At 42.7% G+C, this 16,841-nt stretch overlaps 1 pseudogene; it reads left to right on the top strand.

The window, feature by feature from the left end:
• LOC100625618 lies at window positions 3,530-4,439 on the top strand (annotated as a pseudogene).

Here is a 16,841-nt window from a genome sequence, read left to right on the forward strand (position 1 = left end):
CAAAAATCATAAGAGAATACTATGAGCAGTTATGTGTCAACAAATTGGACAACCTAGAAGAAATGGATAAATTTCTATAAAAATACAATTTTCTAAGACTGAATCAAGAAGAAATAAATAATCTGAACAGACTGGTCACTAGCAGTGAAACTGAATTAGCAATAAATTAACTATCAGACAAGGAAAACAAGAAAAGAATTCCATTTAAAATTGCATCAAAAACAAGAAGAAAATGTAGGAATAAACTTAACCATGGAGGTGAAAGACCTACACTCTGAAAATTCTAACACTGATGAAGGAAATTGAAGATGATATAAAGAAATGGAAAGACATCCTGTGTTAATGAATGAAAAGAATCTGAAACCACAAAGACACTGAATAGCCAAAGCAATCTTGAGAAAAAAGAACAAATCTGGAGGTATCATAGTCCCTGACTTCAGGCTATACTACAAAGCTACAGTAATCAAAACAGTATGGTGCCAGCACAAAAACAGAAATACAGATAAATGGAACAGGATAGAAAGCCCAGAAATAAAGCCATGGATGTTATGGTCAATTAATCTATAACAAAGGAGGCAAGAATATACAATGGGAAAAAAATACAGTCTCTTCAATAAGTGGTGCTAGAAAAACTGGACAGCTACATGTAAAAGAATGAGATGAGAACATTTCCTCATACCATACACACAAACACAGAAACTCAAGCTAGATTAAAGACCTAAATGTAATACTAGAAATCATAGAATTCCTAGGAGAAAAAACTATGACTTGACATAAAAGCTAGCAGTATTTTTTTTTTGATCTTTTTCCTAAGGCAAAGAAAGCAGAAGAAAAAAATAAACAAATGAGACCTAGTTAAAACTTTTGCACAGCAAAGGAAGCCATCAACAAAGCAAAAAGACAATCAACTGAACAGGAGAAAATATTTTCAAATGATATGAGTGATAAGGGGTTAACATCCAAAATATGTAAACAGCTCCTACAATTCAACATCGAAAAAACAAAGAACCCAATTGAAAAATGGGCAGAAGGCCTGAGCAGACATTTTACCAGAGAAGACATACAAATGGCTAAGAGGCACATGAAAAGGCGCTCAACATTGCTAATGATCAAAGAAATGCAAATTAAAACTACTTGAGATATCACTTCATACCTGTCAGAATGGCTGTCATCAAAAAGACCACAAATAGCAAGTGTGTGCCAGGATGTGAAGAAAAGGGAATCCGAGTACACTGTTGGTGGGGATGTAGTAAACTGGTGAAGTTATTATGGAAACAGTATGGAGGTTTCCTAAAAGAAACTAACAATAGAACTACCATATTACCCAGCAATTTCACTCCTGGGCACATATCTAAAGAAAATAAAAACACTAATTCAAAAAGATACATGTACCCCAATGTTCGTAGCATTGTTATTTACAATTGCTAAGATATGAAAGCAACCTAAGTGTCCATCAACGGGTGAATGGATAAAGATATGAGGTATATATAGGTACAATGGAATATTACACAGCCATAAAAAGACAAAATTTTGCTATTTGCAACAACATGGATGGACTTGGAGGGTATTATGTTTCATGAAATCAGTCATAGAGGACAAATACTATATGCTATATCACTTATATGTAGACTCTAAAAAAGAAAACAAATGAATGAATATAACAAAAAACACACTTACAGACTTGGAGAACAAACCAGTGGTTAGCAGATTCCACTAGTAAGAAAGGGGAGATGGAAAGGGAGAGAAAAAGGAGTAGGGGCAAGAGGGGTGGGGAATTAATAGGTACAAAACTACTATGTGTAAAATAAATAAGCTATAAGGATATATTGTACATCATAGGAAATACAACCAGTATTTTATGACTTTAAATGGAGTATAATCTATAAAAATATTAAAAATCACTTTGTTGTACCTCTGAAACTAATATAGTATTGTTAATCAACTATACTTCATTTTTTAAAAATAAAGGAAAGTAAAATAATATCCCTGCAGTAGAAAGCCAAGCACACTCAAAAAAAGTTCAAGAAGAGAGCCAATGCAATCGAAGCATTGCAGGAGCTTTGGGGCAGACTGTGAGACTGAAAAGCTACTCTCTGAACAACAGTTCTGATTGCTGATACCATGCTCTGACCCTACCCCAACTTTCAGTGCACTGGATAAAGCCACAGTGGCATTTGATCTGCTTTAATCTCCCCAAACTACACTCCAAAGACAGTGAATTACTTGAAGGGAACCCAAATTAGAACAGATTTCAGACAACTGGAGACCTACACAACAGAAGGCAAACAGACACATCTACCCGAAGAGAGATCCACTCAAGTCTTCTGATGTCAGAAAAATGCCATGCTTTTGGCATCTGGGAGTGTCCTTATACTACCTCAAAGTTTCATGCCCTATATTCCCAAAGAAGATCACTTTCTAACCGACACACTCCATACTCCCCTACAGAGGAGATGCCTATTAATGAAATGGACTTTGAAGAGTTCCCCTTGTGGCTCAGTAGAAATGAACCTGACTAGTATCCATGAGAATGTGTGTTCCATCCCTGGCCTCACTCAGTGGGTTAAGGATCTGGTGTTGCTGTGGCTGTGGTGTAGGCCGGAAGCTACAGTTCAGACTCAACTCCTAGCCTGAGAATTTCCATGTGCCGCACCTGTGGCCCTAAAAAGCAAAAAAAAGAAAAAAAAAAAGAAAAGAAATAGACTTCACAACTGTAGATCAGATTCATGCAGGTTACCTAGACTGAGTCCTTTACTCCCAAATATTAATGAATATTTGCCAGATATTTGACAAAAATTAGAGAAGATCATGATGAACAAACAGAACTATTTCTGAAGAAAAAAATATAATATAGGATCAGAAGATAACTTTACCAAAAAATCAATTCATAGACTCAGAATTTTAAGGAAGACACTAGGTTTATAAAATAACAGGGTGCTAGAAAGGGAGCACTTAGAGAACAAGAGAAAGTCCTTGGGAAAATAAACAGCTGCAAAATTAAAAACCTAAGGGAGGAGTTCCTGTCGTGGCGCAGTGGTTAACGAATCCGACTAGGAACCATGAGGTTGCGGGTTCGGTCCCTGCCCTTGCTCAGTGGGTTAATGATCCGGCGTTGCCGTGAGCTATGGTGTAGGTTGCAGACGCGGCTCGGATCCCGCGTTGCTGTGGCTCTGGCGTAGGCCGGTGGCTACAGCTCCGATTCAACCCCTAGCCTGGGAACCTCCATATGCCGCGGGAGCGGCCCAAGAAATAGCAACAACAACAACAAAAAAAAAGACAAAAAGACAAAAAGACAAAAAAAAAAAAAAAAAAACCTAATGGATGCCTGGTGCTCAGATCTGCATCTCCCCGGCCTCAGGCCAGCTTCGATGGAACTTGGGACACAGAGCTCCATCCTCCGTTACCCTCCAAGCAGTCCCGCCCCTTCGCCGCCCCACCCCACCCCTAGCCCCACCCCCGGCCCCACCCCCAGCCACGAACCGGAAGCTCCTCTCCCTTAACGGACCTGCCTTCCGGTCCATCCCTGAGCTGCCCCTGACCTGAGCCGCCCGCCCTTGGCCGCCCTCGTCAACCACCCAGAGGACACTCCGAGGCTGTTGCCCACCCCACAGACCTCACTTCTGGGCCGTCTTCACCTTGGCCCTCACACCCGCTGAGCCCGCACTGCCCGCCATGCTGCCCACGCCGCCCTCGCAGGTGCGCCACAACTACCACCCCGAGTGCGAGGCCGCCCTCAACAGCCTCGCCACCCTGGAGCTCCACGCCTCCTACGTGTACCAGGCCCTGGCCTTCAACTTCGATCGCGAGGATATGGCCTTGAAGCACCTGGCCTGCTTCTTCCTGCGCCGCTCCCAGGAGCACACCAGGCGCGCCCAGGAGCTGATGAGCCTGCAGAACCGGCGCGGGGGCCGCCTTTGCTTCCACGACATCAGGAAACCTGACCAAGACAACTGGGAGAGCGGCCTCCAGGCCATGCAGTGCGCCCTGCACCTGGAGAAGCACGTCCACCAGAGCCTGCTCGACCTGCACCAGCTGGCCACCCACAAGAACGATGCCCAGCTCTGTCACTTCCTGGAGAGTCACTACCTGGACCAGCAGGTCGAGTTCATCAAAGAGCTGGGGGACCATGTCACCATGCTACACAGGATGGGGGCCCCGGAAGACAACACAGCCGAGTACCTCTTTGACAAGCTCACCCTGGGCGACAGCCACAAGAAGAACTGACCCTGGACTGGCTTCCCCGGCGCCACGGGGTGACTGCCCAAGGTCACCATGCCTGTGTGCACACACTGCAGTTTTGCCCTTGCAGAAAATGTTCACTTAAGTCTTCTTTAACTTTTGCTATTTCTTCCAATAAAGTTATTGGTTCTTAAATAAATAAAGGTCTCTGGTTAATGCGTGTGTGCAAAACCCTCACCTTTTATATTTTAAAACAGGTATCCAGGAGCCTCTGTACCTACCCATGCCCCAGACATGTGCAGCTCAGCATCTCCACAGATGGAGGGAGGAGGTGTTCCATAGGAACCTGGAAACACACAATCAATCTTCCCCTAATAAACAATGTAGGTATTTTTTGGGGGGGGGGGCTGGTGAATGTTGGTACCTGTGAATAGTAAAAGTATAGCAACATATATAAAAATCATCATAGTTGTCCCCCTGGAGGAAGAATGAGAGGAATGGGGTGAGTCAGGGGTTAAGATAAAGGGTTCTTCAATTTTGCTTGAAAGTTTTGCATTTACTAAAATATGTAAATGTTATTGTTTGTTGACTCTGGGAAGCAGGATGGAGACCCCAGAAGCCAACTTGGCAGAGTCACTGTTTGACACGCTCACCCTGGGTGACAGTGATAATGGTAACACGGGCTGGTTTGCCCATGCGCACATGAGTGACTTCCGAGGGCACCGTGTTGGATACACAAATTGCCCTTAGGAAACATGCATATGCAGTATTTTCTTTCAGTTGTACCCTTTCTTTCATGAAGGGAACATGGTACCCAAAACCCAAATTACCTCGACAGAAGGACTGAAAAAAACTAAGGTCAAGGTGGAGGTCAATTTGTGATGCTGAATAATAAGTAGAACAAATATCCCTGAATGTTGGGACAGTGATTCTGGCTGCTTTGAAGACTACAAGGGAGTGAGGGAGAGTCAAGGCTGGCAGTCACGTTCAGAGAAACTGTAGCATGTCCAGAGAGACAAAGGTGGCTTGAATTGCAGTACTGGCTGTGGAGATGAAGAGATGTAGACAAATTGCAGATGAACTGGATGAGTCTACAAGATGCACTTGATGGACCAGAGGTGAGGAAGGGGAAATGGTAAAAATAATCTAGGTTCAAGTTTAGATTTGAAGCCTGGCTGCTGGTCCTGCTGTGTATTAATGTGGAGATGTACGCAGAGGAACTCAAGGGGCTGGGAAGGCATGTCATGTAAAATCTGAGACACCTTTTAGACATCCAAGTGGAACTGTCACGCAGGTCTCCAGAAAAAGCAAGCTGGAGCTCAGGTGGGATGTCAGGCTTGGAAATAGACACATGGGGAATATTAGCCTCTGTAGATTGTGTTGAGGTCATGGAGTGGAAAAGCTCACCAGAAAGGAAGTACAGGGACGATGGCACAGCCAGCCCCAAACCCAGGGCAGCTTGCGTTTAGAGGATGAACTGAGGTGTTGCAACACCCAGAGGGCTTTTGCTCCCAACTGGACCATTCCCTCATTCCAGACTGGGACCACCTGTGTCTGCTTGGAACTTGTCTCAGAATCCGCCCGTTCCTAACCTCAGTGTGGTCTCTGGTTTCTCTTTTCTAGATGTGGAGAAGCATTAGCCTATTTCTTTGTCTTTTTGATTATGGGTAAAGAGATGTTATTTCTTTTTTTCCTCTTTTTTTTTTTTTGTCTTTTTAGGGCCACACCCACGGCATATGAAGTTCCCAGGCTAGCAGTTCAATCAGAGCTGTATCTGCCTGTCTACACCACAGCCACAGCAACGCCAGATCTGAGCTGTGTCTGTGGCCTACACCGCAGTACACGGCAACACCAGATCCTTAACCCGCTAATCAAGGCCAGGGATCGAACGCGCATCCTCATGGATACTAGTCAGGTTTGTTACCGCTGAGCCACGATGGGAACTCCCAAAAGATGTCATTTCTGAGTAAAAACATTTTCCAAGGAAATGATAGACCTGCTTTTCTATATATATTTTTTCCCTATTCCTGTTTTAAAACACTTCCCCCTCTCTCAATCTATTCTCTATTTGACCAGATGAAATCTGTTTCCCTGTAAACCTTAAATTTGTCTGTTTCAGAAGAAATACTCAAAACATATTGTTTCTTCTGTGCCATGTATAATCTATGAAGATCAAAGTTAGAAATTTGCAGGCTTTGTATCCTATCTTCAGAGACATATGGGTAGCTTGAGTCTTTTTTAGAGCTAATAGATTGCTTTTAATATTTACTAAAATATGAACTAGCTAAGCAGTGACTTCTTTCTACATTTCCCCATGACTGTGCTTTAATACTTTCTTAAAAATGAGGATTATGCGAGTTCCCATTGTGGCTCAGGGGGTTAAGAACACAACATGGCGGCCATGAGGATGTCAGTTCTATCCCTGGCCTCGCTCAGTGGGTTAAGGATCTGGCTTTGCTGCAAGCTGTAGCACGGGTCACAGAGGCAGCTTGGATCTGATATTACTGTGTCTGTGGTGTAGGTCTCAGCTGCAGCTTCAATTCAACCCCTAGCCCAGGAACTTGCAAATGCTGCAGGTGTGGCTGTAAAAAGAAAAGGAAAAAAAAAGAGGATTATGCCCCTTTGAGTTTAGTTTCCAGAAAACGGTATTGAATGGTATTGCCCCTTTCACATTTCTTAAACTTATTCTTTTCACTCTTTCTCTGCTTGCTTTGAGATCCCTGCTCTCTGTGACATTGTCTCAAATATATATGTATTTTATACACATATACAAATATATATATTTATATTTAAGACAAATATTATGTGTGTGTGTATATATATATATAAATTAACTGTTCTTAGTCACAAGGAAGCACAGGATGAGCAGCTGTTCGTGTGTTTTATAAAGTGACTGAAGATCTTCTTATTCTTGTCTTCTGGAGACGCAGTTTGGTGTTGTGGATTCTTCACCACAGAATGCCTGGGTTCAGATGCCAGTTTAGCCACTTAAGAAATGGGGTGAACTTGGGCAGGTTAATTACCTCGCCTGTGCCTCGGTTACCCGACATGCGAAATGGGAATAATAAAGGTGTCAAGCCTGTTGGAGAAAATATTTGCAAACAATGCAACCAACAAGTGCTTAATTTCTAAAATATAAAAAGAGCTCATACAACTCACCAACAAAAACCAAACAACCCAATCAAAAAATGGGCAGATGCTCTAAACAGACATTTCTCCAAAGACATACAGATGGTCAATAAGGACATGAAAAGATGCTCAACATAGCTAATTATTACAGAAAGGCAAATCAAAACTACAATGAGCAGAGTTCCCTTGTGGTGCAGCAGGTTAAGGATCCAGCGTTGCCACTGCTGTGGCTTGGGTTGCTGCTGTGGTGCAGGTTTGATCCCTGGCCCAGGAACTTCCACATGCCACGGGTGCAGCTAAAACAAACAAACAAACAAAAAACGGCAATGAGGTATCACCTCACACTGGTTAGAATGGCCATCATCAAAAAGTCCACAATAAATGCTGGAGCGGATGTGGAGAAAAAGGAACCCTCCTACCCTGCTGGTGAGAATATAAATTGGTGCAGCTACTATGGAGAACAGTATGGAGGTTCCTTAGAAAACTACAAATAGTTATCATATAATCCAGTAATCCCACTCCTGGGCATATTCCCAGAGAAAAATCTAATTCGAAAAGATACAGGCGCTCAATGTTCACGGCAGCACTATTTACAAAAGTCAAGAAATAGGAACAATCTAAATGTTCATTGACAGATGAATTGATAAAGAAGATGTGAGATATATATATATATATATATATATAGGTGTATCCATGTGTACATACGTACATACACAGTGGAATACTACTCAGCATTGACAAGAATGAAATAATGCCATTTGCAGCGACATAGATGGACCTGGAGATTATTATACTAAGCAAGTCAGAGAAAGACAAATATTATACAGTATCACTTATATATGGAATCTAAAGGAAGACACAAAATGGACTTATTTACAAAGCAGAAATGGACTAACATACAAAGAAAAGAAACTTAAGGTTACCAAAAGGCAAAGAGAAGGGGTGGGTAAATTAGGAGTTTGGGATTAGCAGATGCGAGCTACTACATGTAAAAGAGATAAAACAACAAGGTCCTAGTGCATAACACATGGAGCTCTATCCAGCATCTTGTAATAAACCATACGAAAAAAGAGATGAAAAAATACATATTTATATAGAACTGAATCACTTTGCTCCACACCAGAACCACCACACTGTCCGTCAACTAGACTCCAATTTTTTGGTCAAGTGTCAGCCTCGCTAGGTTGCTGAGAAGATTAAATGAGTTAATATTTTTTAAATGCTTCCGACGGTGCCTGGCACCTAAGCCATCACCATCCTCCTCCTCTCACTTCTAAATTCCTTTGCCGGGTGGCACATAGTTCACAGCTATGCTTTGCCACTGGGGGTCTCTCTTGCATTTCGACCGACGACTATGTCACTGCATATTGACAAGAAATCCTTCCCAGCTGCTTGGCTGTCAGTTCGGCCAGCCTTCAGGAGGGGGAGATGGCTGTTTTCAGTGCCCCAAGCTCAGGCCCAAGCCTGGAGGTGCGTCTGGTTGTGACAAGCCTGGAGGTGCGTCTGGTTGTGACAACCCTCTGTGGTAGGTCCCCATTTGTCTCAAGCAGCCTCCTCTTCGACTCGGCCACGAGCACGATGTTTGCTTATTCTTTCCCCAACCCACTTCGCCTGGGTCTCCTCTCTCCATCCTCAAGGGCCTGCCACTCCTCAGGGCTGAGAAAGGCCGAAAGGATGAAGTGCTAGTCCTGATCAAACCAGGGTCTGGACGTCTTTTGTTTTTGTAATTTAAAAAAAAAAATTTTTTTGAATGATTTTTATTTTTTCCACGACAGTTGGTTGACAACATTCTGTCAATTTTCTACTGTACAGCAAAGTGACCCAGTCACACACACACACACATATATATATGCACACATACATTCTTGTCTGGATGTTTGGACCTGAGAAGGAGAGGAATGGGTGGATTGGAAGGAGAGAATGGGCAAAAAGGCTACAGATAACACAATAACCGATACTTCTACGTAGCCATGTACTTCGTTTTAGCACAGAGATTCTCAAGCTCTTGCTGCACATTTGCTGCACAAATGTTCAGTTGTGGACCATTTAATGCTCTCAAGGCCCAGGTCTCCTCCTCAACCAGTTACGTCAGTCTAGGGGCAGGACCTAGACATCCCGGGCACGGAAAACCAGTGCAAACACCTCGCTACTCAAAATGTGCTCTGTGGACCAGCAGGTCACTGTGATCTGAGAGCCTGCTAGCAATGCAAAATCTCAAGCTCTACCTCAGACCTACTGAATCAGAATCTGCGTTTTTCTAAGATGCCAGGTGATGAATATGCACAGTGAATTCTGGGTAGAATTCTTAACACCCCATGGCCAACATGGCTGCACCCTGGAATCAGCTGGGGCACTGAACATACTCCTGATGCCTCGATTTAAACCACTCACTCAGCCATCCCTTCAGGAAAGTACTGGACCCAGCATGATAAAAACATACCAAGCATAATAAAAACTCCAACAATTATTGAACCACCAATTATTGATCACTCACACACACACATTTACAAACTAGCTCTTCCACCATGTGCTGTTTTATCACAAACTGGTGTCTTTTCGAATGCGGCTTGGCAAACGACAGTCTGCAAGCCAAATCCGGCCCCCATGTGTTTTGATAAACAAAGTTTTATTGGAACATAGCCACGCCCACTCAATTACCTAGTGTCTGGAGTTGCATATGTCCTGTAACAGCAGAGTTAGTCATTACAACAAAGACCGTATGGCCACAAAGCCTAACATGTATACAGAAAATCTTTGCCAACCCATGTTTTAGAGTCATTTGCCACAGACTCTGAAATCATCTCAAGTCGTCAAACTTTACACCAGTCTTTACGCAGCTATTTGCCTTTTCTTGTTTCCTTTGATTTTTTTTTTCTCACCTTCAATGAATCTGCTAGAATGGTTTGGGTATTTATAATATTTTGCCCAAATCCCTACATCCCTAACTCTCACCCTACCTAGAACTGCACCTGTCACCTTCTGGACTGACATCTCTGTGTACTGCAGCAAGTCAATCTGTCCACTTTCTTTGTGTTTTCAGTTTCCCTGGTCCCACAATATGGCTTTGTTCACCGAGGGCCATCAGTCATCTCTCTTCCGGGAGCATCAGAGTGGAACAATGTCAGACTAGCCTTTTTGACTGATTCTCCGTAATCACATATTCATCACAGGAGCTGTTTAAAGTGTACTCATTTTTAAGTTATTGCAATCTATTCCAATCATTTTTCTTACTGTGAGGCATTTACATTTCATTAATATGCAATGCTACTGCCTTGCTTGAGAAGCAATAGCCTCCTTCCCTTTAATCTGTATTTTAACATCTATTTTTGGGTAACACTGCTTTAGGTTTACAATGTGTTATACCTGATACTAACTATGTCACATGAGACAAGGAGATTTATTCTCTTTTTCTTTCCTGTGGGATAATTCCCTGTGCATACTTTTTTTTTCTCTCCAAAGTTTAATTCTTTTGTCATGTTTATGGAGAAGTAAAAGTCCCCATTTAAAATATTTTTTAGAACCATAAATCAAGAAGTACGCCTAACATAAAACATTCTAGGAAAGGGCATTCATGCGGCTTTTAAAATGTTTAGCCAAATAGCCAGTCTCTCAACAAATTATATGGGTTCTGTGTGGTGTTCTGTGCTATGCTTGGCAGTAGGAATACAAGATGATCAGGGCACAGTGGAAAAGACGGACATGCAGAGAGATACCCCCATTTATTTGGGCAAGATCTAAACGAGGAGGCTTACAAGGTGCCGTGTGAATGCAGGAGAGGAAAGGAATCTGAATCTTACCTGGGAAGTAGGAAGCATCCACTGTCAAGGGGACCAGGAGTCTTCAAAGAGGAACTGGCTTCTACAAGTAGAAAACAGAGGAAAGGGGACTTAAGCTAGATTTAGTTCTTGCAGCAGAGCCAGCAGAGAGGGAATGTGTATACATTCAGGAATGTACTGGGAGCTCCCGTCATGGCGCAGTGGTTAACGAATCCGACTAGGAACCATGAGGTTGCGGGTTTGATCCCTGGCCTTGCTCAGTGGGTTAAGGATCCAGCATTGTCGTGAGCTGTGGTGTAGGTTGCAGACGCGGCTCGGATCCCACGTTGCGGTGGCTGTGGTGTAGGCCAGTGGCTACAGCTCTCTGATTCGACCCCCAACCTGGGAACCTCCATATGCCGCAGGAGTGGCCTTAGAAAATGCAAAAAGCCAAAATAAAATAAAATAAAAGGAATGTACTGGGCTACCCTTAATGAAAGAAGACTCAGAGGATGGGAGAGGTGGTAGATTTCTGTGACATGGGATGAGGGACTAGAGAAACTCTTCTCACCAAGGTAAAGGCTGACTTACTAACACACAATACCACCAGTCTCTTTTCAGCACTTGCCCTGCTTGCTCATTGTGGAGACGTTCACAGTGTTGACTAGTCCTGCCTAACTTACCTTCCCTGCCTTTCGTGGTTGACCTAAGGTTTATCTGTAGAGAAATATATAGACCGAACCATCTTCCTGCTCTTGGCCTCTTCAACTCTTAGTCTCTCTCTCTCTTTCTCTCTCTCTATATATATGTATTTCCACTCCAATTAAGCCACATCCATGGGCCAATCATTGGACCTCTCTCCCTCTCTCTCCTTCTCCCTCTCTTTCCCTGCCCCTCCCCACTTTCTTTCCAGATGCTTCTCTTGACTCTGAGATTTACACAGCCATCTATGAAACATCTCCTTCTGGATGTTCCCTGAAAACTCAGACTCAACAAGTCCCCAAAGGAACTTATGGGTTCCCCTCCCCAAATTCCCCCTAGATTTGCCACACCAGAAAACTGGACTCTGGCTAATCAAAACAGAAAAGGAATTTTTAGAAGGACGTCTGGTAGTATATGGAGAAGGTCATAGAACTTCACTCAGAAAATGGGAAGCATCATATGGAGTGGAGACTTGTCTTCCATCTGCCTTGACAGTTTCCCCCAAACAGGAAGGGTGTTCAGATGCTGGGCTGTGCAAAGAGGCAAGCATATAATCTAGTTTTTTTCTAATACTCTTTTTAGTAGATGCTGTTGGTGCTCTGCCCAGATCAACTTGACCAGCCAGGACAGCCAAACCTCCAGCTGCATGTAAGTGCTGCAGCTGATAGCTTATGTCTTTGACATTCTCAGAGGATTTCCTCTGGCTAACCAGGACAGCCCATGACAGAGGCCCAAAGCCTGGACCTTTTGCCCTGTTGCTGCAGTGAGATTTGTGCTCCAGAATCTGTCTTGTATCAAGCCAAGGTTAGACTCTGCAAGGTCACAACCCTGCTTGGCCTCTTTCCCTCCACTAAGCTCTGTACAGTTTTTCCCTGAGTGTATTCCTTCAATAAACCCCTGTCTCAGGCTCTGTCTCCAGGAAATTCAACCTAAAATCCACCCTGCAAAAGAGTCAACACAACTCCTACTTCATTTCTTTTAATAGCACTTACCATGCTGTATGACATTTTTTTTTCACATGCCTATATTCTTTCATAGGCTATAGAATTCTTGAGTGCAGGGAGTGTGTGTATTTTTTTTTTCTCTCCTCAAGCCCTAGCATCTATGTAACAGGAAATTTAAAAATGGTAAGCTGAACCTAATTGAAAATAAAAGCCAACAACCTATGGAATGGGGGAAAATAGTTGCAAATGATGCAACTGACAAGGGCTTAATCTCCAAAACATACAAACAACTCATACAACTCAATATCAAAAAGCAAACAACCCAATCAAAAAATGGGCAGAAGGCATAAATAGACATTTCTCCAAAGAAGACATATAGATGGACAGTAGGCACATGAAAAAAGGCTCAACATCACTAATTATTAGAGAAATGCAAATCAAAACTACAATGAGGTATCACCTCACACCAGTCACAATGTCCATCATTAATAAGTCCACAAATAACAAATGCTAGAGAGGGTGTGGAGAAAAGGGAGCCTCCTACACTGTTGGTGGGAATGTAAATTGATGCAACCGCTATGGAGGACAGTATGGAGGTTTCTCAGAAAACTAAATATAGAGCTACCATACGATCTAGCAATCCCACTCCTGGGCATATATCCAGACAAAATTACACTTCAAAAAGATACATGCACCCACATGTTCACAGCAGCACTGTTCACAATAGCCAAGACATGGAAGCAACCTAAATGTCCATCAACAGATGAATGGATGAAGAAGATCTGGTACATATATACAATGGAATACTACTCAGCCATCAAAAATAATGAAATAATGCCATTTGCAGCAACAGAGATGCAACTAGAAATTCTCATACTAAGTGAATTAAGTCGGAAAGAGAAAGACAAATTCTATATGATATCACTTATATGTGGAATCTAAAATATGGCACAGATGAACCTATCTACAAAACAGAAGCAGACTCACGTACATGGAGAACAGACCTGTAGTTGCCAAGGGTGGGCGTGGGAGGGAACGGAATGGACTGGGACTTTGGGGTTAGTAGATGCAAAATGTACAAATGACTCATACATTTAGTAGTACATTTAGAATGGATAAGCAATGGGGTCCTACTGTACAGAACAGGGAACTGTATCCCAACTCTTGGGATAGACCATGATGGAAGATGGTATGAGAAAAGGAATGTATAGATATGTATAACTGAATCACTTTGCTATATAGCAGAAGCTGGAACATTGTAACTCAACTATACTTTAATAAAAAATAGTAATAAAAAAATAAAGGCCAGATTACAATGGATTCAAAAATTGTGGTAGGCTATTCTTCTTTCCAATGTCTAAATGTGCCTTAGAGCCCTTGGAGTATCATTATAAGCTTACTTTTTTTTTTTTTTTTTTTTTTTTTTTTTTTTTTTTTTTTGCTTTTTCAGGGCTGCACTTGAGGCATATGGAAGTTCCCAGGCTAGGGGTCTTATACCAGCTCCACGGCAATGCGGGATCCAAGCTGCGTCTACGACCTATACCACAGCTCATGGCAACAGCAGATCCTTAACCCACTGAGTGAGGCCAGGGATCAAACCCAAATCCTCATGGATACTAGTTGGGTTTGTAACCCACTGAACCACAGTGGGAGCTCCTTAGCTTCCCTATTTTATTCCCCTACTAGATTGTGGATCATAGAACAAAAACAAGTTTTTAGTAATTAGTCTCTGACCCAAAACATTGCACACAAGACATCAAGTTTGTGCAATCTGGTTCATTTCCCAAATGGATTAGATGTGTTCTTTTTTTCTTTGCTAGTTTCATTACCTACTCAGGAAGGGTTCCGGTTTAAAATTTTGTGACCTAGCCATTTGTTCCATTCGAATGTCTGAAAATAAGACTGGATGGCCAGGGCTAAGGGCTTCATACACTGTCTTAGCATTTGTGAAGCCGATATTCCTTATCACACACCTGCCCTGCACAATTACTGGCTATTTGGCAAACAATTCCAGTTTTATTACCATGTTGCCTCAAGTGTAGGGTCTACGTAAGATGGATATGGGACAAAGTGTACTGAGCATTTATTCTATATAGAATACTGTCCAATCGCTTGTTGGGGGCTATACAGTTGACAAGAAAGAATAGAAAGTCTCTTTATGCCGACGGAGCTCAAGCTAGCCAGAATCATGGCATCCACGATGTAGGATCACTGACAGAGGACCTCATTATCCAGTTTCAAATTAATTCATAAGTAATGCTGAGCCTGTAAGATCCAAGAGGGTATAGCACAATGGATGATACTCAAGCACCAGGTCAATCAAGAAGGAAAGTTTTTTGGAGAGAAATTTTCAAGTGTGCTGATAAACTTCATTTTAAAAGACACTCTCAAGAGTTCCCATCATTGCTCAGTGGTTAACGAATCTGACTAGGAACCATGAGGTGGCGGGTTCGATCCCTGGCCTTGCTCAGTGGGTTAAGGACCCGGCGTTGCCGTGAGCTGTGGTGTAGGTCGCAGATGTGGCTCAGATCCCGCGTTGCTGTGGCTCTGGTGAAGGCTGGTGGCTACAGCTCCGATTAGAACCCTAGCCTGGGAACTCCATATGCCGCGGGAGTGGCCCTAGAAAAAGGCAAAAAGACAAAGAAAAAAAAAAAAAGACACTCTCAATATTCCTTTCTGTCCTCCTCCTCACTTTTACTCTAGAATTCTCAAGACATGATTCTGAACATGCTATAACCTAACACTGGGATGAATTGAGTGGGTGCTTATCAGTCTGTATTGTAGGCTGAGTCTCACTGAGCTGATGCCATTGGTCCAAGTTCTGGCCCTTCGTATTCACAAAGACATGTATTTTTTTCTTTCAATGAACCTACAGGTGAACAGGTCCTCCAGGAGGGATCACCACCTTTTTTTTTCTGTAAGGTGTAAATATTTTAGGAGATCCTGTTGAGGCTCAGCGGGTTAAGAACCTGACATAGCGTCCATGAGGATGTGAGTTCGACCCCTGGCCTCGCTCAGTAGGTTAAGGATCCAGCATTGCAGCAAGCTGCATCATACATTGCAGATGCAGCCTGGATCCAGTGTTGCCACTGCTGTGGCATAGACCTCAGTGGCAGCTCTAATTCGATCCCTAGCCTTGGAACTTCCATATACCGCAGGTGTGGTAAAAAAAAAAAAAAAAAAAAAAAAAAAAAAAGAAAGAAAAAGTGCAAATATTTTAGAATTTACAGACCTTATGGTCTTTGTTACAACTATTCAACTCTGTTACTATAGTGTGAATCCAGCCACAGATAGTATGTAAATGATTGGGTGTGGATGCGTTCCAATGAAGCTTTATTTATGAAAACAGGTGGCTGGCCAGATTTGACACACAGGTTGTGGTGTGCCAATCCCTATTCTAGTAGATTGATTTATACCAGCAGTATTTCCAAGAGTCACTAATCAGCCACAGACAGACTGACATGTAAACAGGACAGACTGATTACATGCACAGAACATCCTAGAAACGAGGTATTAATGTAACTAAACTACAAATCAAAAGGTTGCTTGGGAAGCGGTGGGTCAGGTGAATGAAATTTTCTTGGTTTTTGTTCTTCCAGAAGCAACCCTGCGAAAAATGGTTTAAATGCGAGTATTTATTTGGCAGATAATCCCTGGAAATGTCAGTAAGGAAGTAGAAAAGTAGAGCAGGGGAAGGAAGGAAGCCAGCAAAATTTGCACTGATGAGAAAGATCACTAAGGGCAACCAGAGCATAATCTTCTTGGTAGAACACGCCTCAGAGTTATTCCACGCATGAGGCAAGGGAGCTGGGATATTTATCCAGTAACTCCACTGGCTGAGGGTTGCTTGGTGGGAGGGGCAGACAGGGCTTCAGTGTCCAGAGAGAGGCTTCAAGCAAAGAGTTGCAGGTGCCAGCAGCTGGAAATTGGGCAGCATGTGTGGACATGGTCAATGTCAAGGTGACATGAGCAGGGTGTCAAGAGCATTTGCTCTACCTTTTTTTTTCTCCCGAATCTCAAATGATATTCATAGGAAGGTAATACAATTAATGAGTAAATTTCATAGGAATTTTTCTGAATAAGTGGAACTGATCCTGTAGAAACCAACCAACCTCCCTCTCCATGGTGTTGG

Source organism: Sus scrofa, chromosome X, assembly GCF_000003025.6.
Source record: "Sus scrofa isolate TJ Tabasco breed Duroc chromosome X, Sscrofa11.1, whole genome shotgun sequence".
Taxonomy (NCBI): domain Eukaryota; kingdom Metazoa; phylum Chordata; class Mammalia; order Artiodactyla; family Suidae; genus Sus; species Sus scrofa.